The sequence below is a fragment of the Muntiacus reevesi genome, chromosome 17 (assembly GCF_963930625.1).
Source record: "Muntiacus reevesi chromosome 17, mMunRee1.1, whole genome shotgun sequence".
NCBI lineage: Eukaryota > Metazoa > Chordata > Mammalia > Artiodactyla > Cervidae > Muntiacus > Muntiacus reevesi.
In genome coordinates this window covers 43,584,884-43,592,861 of record NC_089265.1, presented here as the reverse complement: position 1 = coordinate 43,592,861, position 7,978 = coordinate 43,584,884, and the positions used below count along the sequence as shown (strand labels likewise).

General features: G+C 39.1%; 1 pseudogene; it reads right to left on the bottom strand.

The window, feature by feature from the left end:
• Window positions 1-947: 947 nt before the first annotated feature.
• LOC136148684 (10 kDa heat shock protein, mitochondrial pseudogene) lies at window positions 948-1,328 on the bottom strand (annotated as a pseudogene).
• Between the last annotated feature and the right edge of the window lie 6,650 nt (window positions 1,329-7,978).

Below are 7,978 nucleotides of genomic sequence, written 5' to 3'. Positions count from 1 at the left end.
GCTTATTCTAAAAGAGACCTTTCTGTTGTTTTCAGACAGAAAAAAAACACACGCAGAGCATGCAGGTTTTCTTCTGATGCCAGCTCTCAACAACCATATTTGCCCAGTTTTAGAATATGTTTGCTTTCTGTTAGTCTTTTCTGTTTCTCTAGTTGCAGCGAACAGGGGCAACTCTTTGTGCTGTGCTGGGGCTTCTCACTGTGGTGGCCTCTCTTGTTGTGGAGCATGGGCTCTGGGTACGTAGGCTTCAGTAGCTGCGGCTTGCTGGGCCCTAGAGCATGTAGGCTCCAGCAGTTGTGGCTCACAGACTTAGTTGCTTTGCAGTATGGGGGATCTTCCCAGACCAGGGATAGAACCCGTGTCTTCTGCATTACCAGGCAGATTTTTTTTTTTTTTTTTTTTTTTTTTTTACCACTTAGCCACCAGGGAAACCCTCTTCTTTGCATTTTTACGAGCTGTGAACCATCAGTTCTTTGCAGAATTTCCTCATTTTCCTAAAGCATCAGGATAACAGTCCTTCCTGACTCCCTTCAGCTCCTTGATTTCTGTGTTTGTCTCTACTAGCCTGTTTCCTTAGTAGCCTCCTGCCTAGGTCAGACTTTTAACTCTTTTGCATCAAAGTTCTAAATAGACAGGAATCTCCCACAGAGGAAGTGCTGAGTTGTCTATAGCTTCTCCAAGCTTTCATTATTTTTCTAGGATCAGTTCAGTTGCTCAGTCATGTCCGACTCTTTGCGATCCCATGGACTGCAGCACACCAGGCTTCCCTGGCCATCACCAACTCCCGGAGCTTGCTCAAACTCATGTTCATCGAGTCAGTAATGCCATCAACTCTAGGATACATTCAGTAATTTCATTATATAGTGTTTATGGTGCCCAAGATTCCAGCTAACTTTGTTTTTTTATATATCCTTAGTTTATTATAAAAGAGAAACATGGAGATTATTTACATGATGAAAGATTTCAGAACTTCAGTGGAATGGGCAGCTTCACGTGATGCCATTTCAATAGTGACTTATTTCAGTCAACATATTTCCCAAGAATGTCACCATCTCTAAATAAGAAATAATCCTTGTCATCTAGAACTACTTTGGTGCCTCCATATTCTGGGAGAAGAACTTTATCTCCAACTTTCACACTAACTGGTTGAATCTCTCCACCCTTTCCTTTAGAGCCTGATCCAACAGCTACCACCGTTGCTTGCAACACTTTTCCTTGTGATTTTTCTGGAAGCATAATGCCTCCTTAGTTACAGTTTCGGCTGCACTTCTTTCAACTAATACTCGGTCAAAGAGGGGAAGAAACTTTCTAAATACCTGTCCTGCCATGACTCCGGCTGCCGCAGCTCGCACTCTGCACTCACGCCGCAGGCAAAAGGACTCCAGCTAACTTTAAGGGAGCCATGGATAAAGGCATTGTAAATGGGTTGTTTACCTTTCTGGGTTGAGATAAACATTGACATGCAATGTATTGTTCCTAAGAACCTCTGGCAATGTCTAAAAATGTTTTCTTTTTCTATAGAAATCAAAGTCACTTTTTAAAAGCCTACCGTCACTTTCTATGTTTCTCTGCTGGTCTTAGGAAATCAGCTTTGGGCATCCTAAAACTAATTTTGTTATCACCACCCATGGAAATGCCAGTTAGGTTCTGAGGAATTTGCCTAAATGAGTCAACCTTTAGGCATGCTTCACTTCTGGTTATTTTTATTATCAAGTTTTATATTTTGTTTTCTCTTCAGAATCCTATGAAGAAATGTCTCAACATTTAGATATTGACTTTTTAAGTGTCCTTCAATTTAAATATCTGAGATTTTACATATATTCCAAACGGCATTTCAGAATGAGGCTGCCTGAAGTTTACTTTTTTGTTATTCAGTTGCTGGGTCATGTCTGACTCTTTGCAACCCCATGGACTGCAGCACACCAGGCTCCTCTGACCTCCATCTCCTGGAGTTTGCTCAAATTCATGTCCATTGAGCTATCTAACCATTTCATCCTCTGCCTCCCCCTTCTCCTTTTGCATTCAGTCTTTTCCCAGCATCAGGGTCTTTTCCAGTGAGTCAGTTCTTTGCATCAAGTGGCCAAAGTATTGGAGATTCATCCTCAGCATCAGTCCTTCCAATGAATATTCAGGGTTGGTTTCGTTTAGGGTTCACTGGTTTGATCTCCTTGCAGTCCAAGGGATTCTCCAGAGTCTTTTCCAGCATCACAATTCAAAAGCATCGATTACTTTCACCACTAGACACAGGAACAACTGAGTGTCGTTTCTGCGTTGGCCCAGCTACTTCATTCTTTCTGGAGCTATTAGTAATTGTCCTCCATTCTTCCCTGGTAGCATATTGGACACCTTCCAGTCTGGTAGGGGCTCATCTTCTGGTGTCGTCTTTGTTTTTTGCTTTTCATACTGTTCATGTGGTTCTCCAGGCAAGAATACTGAAGTAGGTTGCCATTTCCTTCTCCAGTGGACCACATTTTATCAGAACTCTCCACCAGGACCCATCTGTCCTAAGTGGCCCTACACAGCAATGCTCACAGCTTTTTGGAGTTATACAAACCCCTTTGCCAAAACAAGGCCATGATCCATGAAAGGGGAAGTTTACTTTAGAAACTGGCATTTATTTAATTTTTCTGGCACTTCTGTGCTCCCTTGTCCCCCGCAAATACTATTTGAAATCTTAATGGATGATAATGTATACGGAAACACAATTGAAAAAAAAATAAGCTTGGCATATCTGGGAAAATAGACTAGAAAACGTTGCTCATTTGAAAGTCAGAATAAGCTTCTTTTATCTTGAGATTAGGGTCGTGGTGGATGGGAGTAAGGTAGGGGAAGAGGGCTGAGTAAGCTACTATACAGTTTTGCATGAGAAAATGTTGTACTTAACAGAAATGAAGTATAAAGGTCAAGTACTATGCATGTACTCAGATGAGGCAACGTTGATATTGACCATGGAAGGTTGAATCCATTTTTAAAAACAAAGATTTGGGTGCTCGGTCTTCTGAGCACACAGTGTCACGAAACTACAGCTTTCTGTTTACTCTTGGCTTTCCCATGAGGCTGTTAGTTCCTTAACTGTGTAACTTAGCTGTATATATATATATATATATCATCCCTTCAACTCCGTCCTATGGAGACTCTCATACCCTGTGTCTCTGAGATACTCTGGCCCAACCAAAATTGAGAAGGAGAAGTAATTTTGCCTGCTGCATTTGCTAGGTTGGACTGTATTACGAGTCTGGTCGTATAAAGGGCCATCTTTCCTGACTGCATGAAAAAACTGTGTACAGGAGAAAAGGAGATAACATACCAAGGCAGGAGAGCTCAGAAGTCAAACTGGGGTGAGCCCCAAGGATACAGGAAACCTTGAATACAGCTGAGCCAGTTTCACACTGTACTTCCTAGCTGTGTGTGAGTGAATTTCCTGAATTTCCTGATTTCAGCTGGTTTAAATTTGGCATCTATAACTTTGTTAACGGAGATAAACTAAGGCAAGCATGAATTATCAGAAATTAAGTCAGGAATAGCAGAGGAACTGTGATTTGAAAACAAGTGCTCCAGCAAGCTGCAGGTCAATCTACTGAGGGCTGTTTTTACTGGCAGGGAGTGCAAAGAGTGGGATGTGCAACCACCATCCAAACGGTGAGTTCATTGCCTTGAGGATGGAGAGAAATTCTTGGCGGATATTCATTGGTTAGGAGATAAATCTTGGTTCTGTGAATCAAGTGTTTATGGGAAACCAATCTCCCAGTTCTTCGGAGGGCACATTTATGAGATTCTCTGTTCTCTCTTTTTCCAGGTATATTTCACATTTTCTTAGACTGTGATATTTAGCTATCTTTTATAAGTCAGATAACATTGCTGTGTTCCATTGACCAGTGGTTCTTTGGGGACTGTTTTTTTTTTTTTTTCAGAATGAGAGGAGGTGTGGGACCCAGGTGATAATTTTAATGAACCAAGGATTCTCTCCCAGATGTTTTTGTTCCTCTCAATCTGAAATATTTCAGTTGTTTTAAATTGCTTATACCTATTCTGCTATGTAAGCAATACTTTCATTGTTTAAAATTTTTCATCTTTTAATTCCTAATAAATTGTTCAAGACCAAACTGGTAAATAAGCACAGCTTCTTACAGTCAATTCACAGATAACATCTGTTCATTCCTGGGAGATTTGGCAAATTTAAAAACATTTAAGTGACCACTTTGTTCTAAAATACTTATTTTTTTTTTCAGTCAGGGATGCCACTTTGACTGTTTGTCAATGAGTGCCACACTTTTTACTGGTTATTTCATGTTTAAGCAACTTGAATAGGTTTTCTTCAAAATAGAAAACCCCAAACCTGTAATAGGATGATCAATTTTTATGGCATATTCCTTAAAAAAAATTATAAGCATCAGAGTGTAAAAGCAACATGTGAGAAGCATTGTGTTATTCTCATTAATTTAGTCTGCTAAGAGAAAAGGTCAGAAAGAACCTAAATGTTCATCACACAGCCTCAATTAAATACATTATGACAAAATGAGAAAATGGAGGAAAATTTGCTGTTATAAAGAATGAGGTAGAACGTGTATGTGATATGGGACAGCTCTCAGGATAGATGTTGTGAAATAGCATTTTTCATTCATTCAAAAATTGTTGAACACTCTAAATGCCAGATAGTGTCTGAGCACTAGGGACACAGAATTTAAGATAGACAAGGTCTCTGACATTCTTGTGTCCACATTAGGATCACATATTTCTATTTGTGAAGTTTATAAAAGTGTTTCTCTAAGTATATATAAAAGTATAATTTTAAAATCTGCTTGGGCTTCCTTGGTGGCTCAGCAGCAAAGAATTTGCCTGCCAATGCAGGAGACACAGGTTTGATATTTGAGGAGCAGCTAAGTCTGAGTGCCACAATTATTGAACCTGTGATCTAAGGAGGCTGGGGACCAAAACTACTGAGCCCGTGAGCTGTAGCTACTGGAGCCCACGCCTAGAGCCTGTGCTTCACTGTAAGAGGAGGAGGCCGCCACAGTGAGGAGCTCGCCCACTGCAGCTAGAGAGTAGCCCCTGCTTCCTGCAACTAGAGAAAAGCCAACACAGCCAAAAATAAAATCTTAATTAAAAAATTTTTAATGCTTATGTATGTATATGTACATATATACACATATATATACACGTATATATAAACAGTCATTTATATGTGTATATATAAAATGTTTGCTTTGCCATCTTCTTGAAGTATACCTAATAAAGTGCTATAGTGACTGCCTCTGGGGAAGAGGGGGGGATCTGAAGAGGAAGCCTTCCTTGTCTACCGTTTGGGTACCATACACACATATTATCTTTTCATCCAAAATAAATTAGTTTTCACCAAAAATAAATTACTTTAAAAATAACTTTCCAATAATTATAGCCAGTATGTGTAACTTTCACTAAATATATAATCACTGTTAAGGTAGAAGAGTCATTGTGGTTGAAAAATTGTGGGACCATGACTAGAAATACTCATTTCCCAATAAATCTGTTTGCTTCTGTATGATCATATCTGGCATTCGATAATACTCAAAGTGAATAAAGTATGCCCTGTAGAACTGGAGCAAGAAGCAATCCAAATTAAAATCATGAACACAGAAGGAAGGGGAATGTTATTAAAGAAGTACAAATAAAGAATAGGCAGGTGAGAATTTTTGGTCCTCACCAATAAAGCCAAAAAAAAAAAAAAAAAATACAGTGAGTTCGAAGGAGATTTAGGAGTCAGCATTGGAACAGTGGTCAGGTGGTCGAGCAATTTCTGGTGCCAAATATTATAAGATCACAAACGCAGAAAGCAATTTATGAGAGGAGGAAGAACAAGGCTTCCTTCAGCACAAGTGCTATGGAGCCTCTGCAGGAACAGAATGGACCCTCCACCCCAAATTTGGTTCTGATGTCAAGATTAATGCCACCTCCATGACACCAAGAGGTGTGAAAGGTTTATTGTTCTTCTAACAAGACTTTCTGGAGAGAGCAGAGGAGGCTCCCAAGTTGTTTCAAAATGGCTTGAGAACAAGCAGAGGAGTGGTGTGGGTTTTATCACGGTTAAGGGTGAGGTCAGGGTGAAGCTTCCTGCAGTGAGATTTGAACTACCTGCTGGCGCCAAGGAGGGAGCGCCCGAGCTGTCCATCAGCTTGCCCAAGTGTGGGACACAGGAGTAGGCTTACAAGCCTCAGAATCAAACATCATCAACCAAGTCAGACTCGACTGCACAAGGTCCAAAGAATTTAGCATCATTTTCCATTATTCCATTTTCATGTGGAAAAGATGGAATGGAACAGATAATTCTGAATATCTACTGCCTTATGTTTTAAGATTGGTAAAAAGGAAGTATGGCTCTGGAGAGAAAAAAGATACGCAGTGGACAGTGTGAAAAAGGCATGGGAAAAAATGAGACAATTTGAAATTTCAGGCACTCTCAAACATGACTTAAGGGATCTATGAATTTGCAACCTAGGTTGCTACTGTGTCAGAAAGTGACTACAGAATTTGAGACAAAGATGGAAACTCATAGGAAAGGTTTTATACCAAAAAATAAAAATAAAGCACCCTGTTCATTTCAGTATTAAATTTGTTAATTTATATCCATTTTGCTTGGTAAATATTTGAGATGATAAAATCATTATAAAATCAAAGCTAGAAAATGTCTCTTGAACAAGAAGGAAAACATGGTCCCTCTAGAAGAAGAGTAGGAAGGTCAAAGGTCAGTCACATACAGAAATTCAGCAAGAAGGCAGTCAGTACACCAGGGCTCAGGCTCCCAAACAAGACAAGGCACAGGTGGATCTCTTGTCTTGCCACTTATCCCCTGAGTAACTTTGAGTCAACAAGTAACTTGATTTTTTTTTTTTTTTTGCGCCTTAGTTACCTCCTCTGCAAGCCGGACACAATACTAGGACTTATACAGTGGTTGTAAGGATTAAATTAGATAGTATATATAACCTACTTAGCATAGGGTGTGGCATTCAACCAGTGCTGGTATTAATGTTAATGTAAAAAGATTTTGAGAGTACTTAGCAAAAGTGGGGAGTGAGGGTGGCTCTGTTTTGGAACATACATCATCTCCTTTAATCCCCATGACAACACTGCAAGGCAGATACCATTACTATCTCCACTTTACAGATGCTGAAAGAGAAACAAAGGTGTTCTATCACTGCTCCAAGATAGGTACTGGTACCAGCATCCAAGTACAGGTCTTCATGGCTCCAAAGCCTCCAGGCTGTCCCACACCAAGATGCTTTTCTTTGCTACTCATTAATGGATATGTTTCAAGTGAGACAGAAGAGGAAGAACAATGACCCTTAGAAAGAATAGAAATGTGAAAGTTTACAAATGTGTATGAGTCAGAAGAATGGAACCAGAATGTAAAATACATTCGAGAATTTTTTTTAAAAAAAGGATGGAAAAATAATGGCCATATGTATATTGTGTTTTTTAAAAAACTGCAATGCTTTTGGAAAATTTCTTGTCTGGGTGATGGAGGAAACTGTAAATGTGTAAAATGTTAAAGACAGCTTTTATAATTAAAACCTGTGAGAAAGAGATACGAAATGGCTTTAATAAAATTAAAGATACTTTATCATTAAGATAGTATTAGAAATGAAGTATCCTTTAAATGCTTCTTGATAAAGTTGTAACTAAAGCAGGTTTTAATCGCCATAATCTTTTAACTGTTTTTTTTTTTTTTTTTTTTTTTTTTAAAGACGAGGTTGGTACACAATAAATGGAAAGAAGGCATTTACCCAAACAACTCCACTTACCTCATTTCCGCATTCTTGTTGTTTTTGTTGATTTGGTTGGTGGCGGGGGAGGGGAGTGGTCTCTTCAAATTGTCTTTTCCAAGACAATCTCAAAGGACATCATTGTTATTTGGATATACATACAAAATTTATACCAATAGCAACTAATCTGGGTCCTAGTTTTTAATATTCCATGCATCTCACAGCTTGCTCCTCACTTTAAA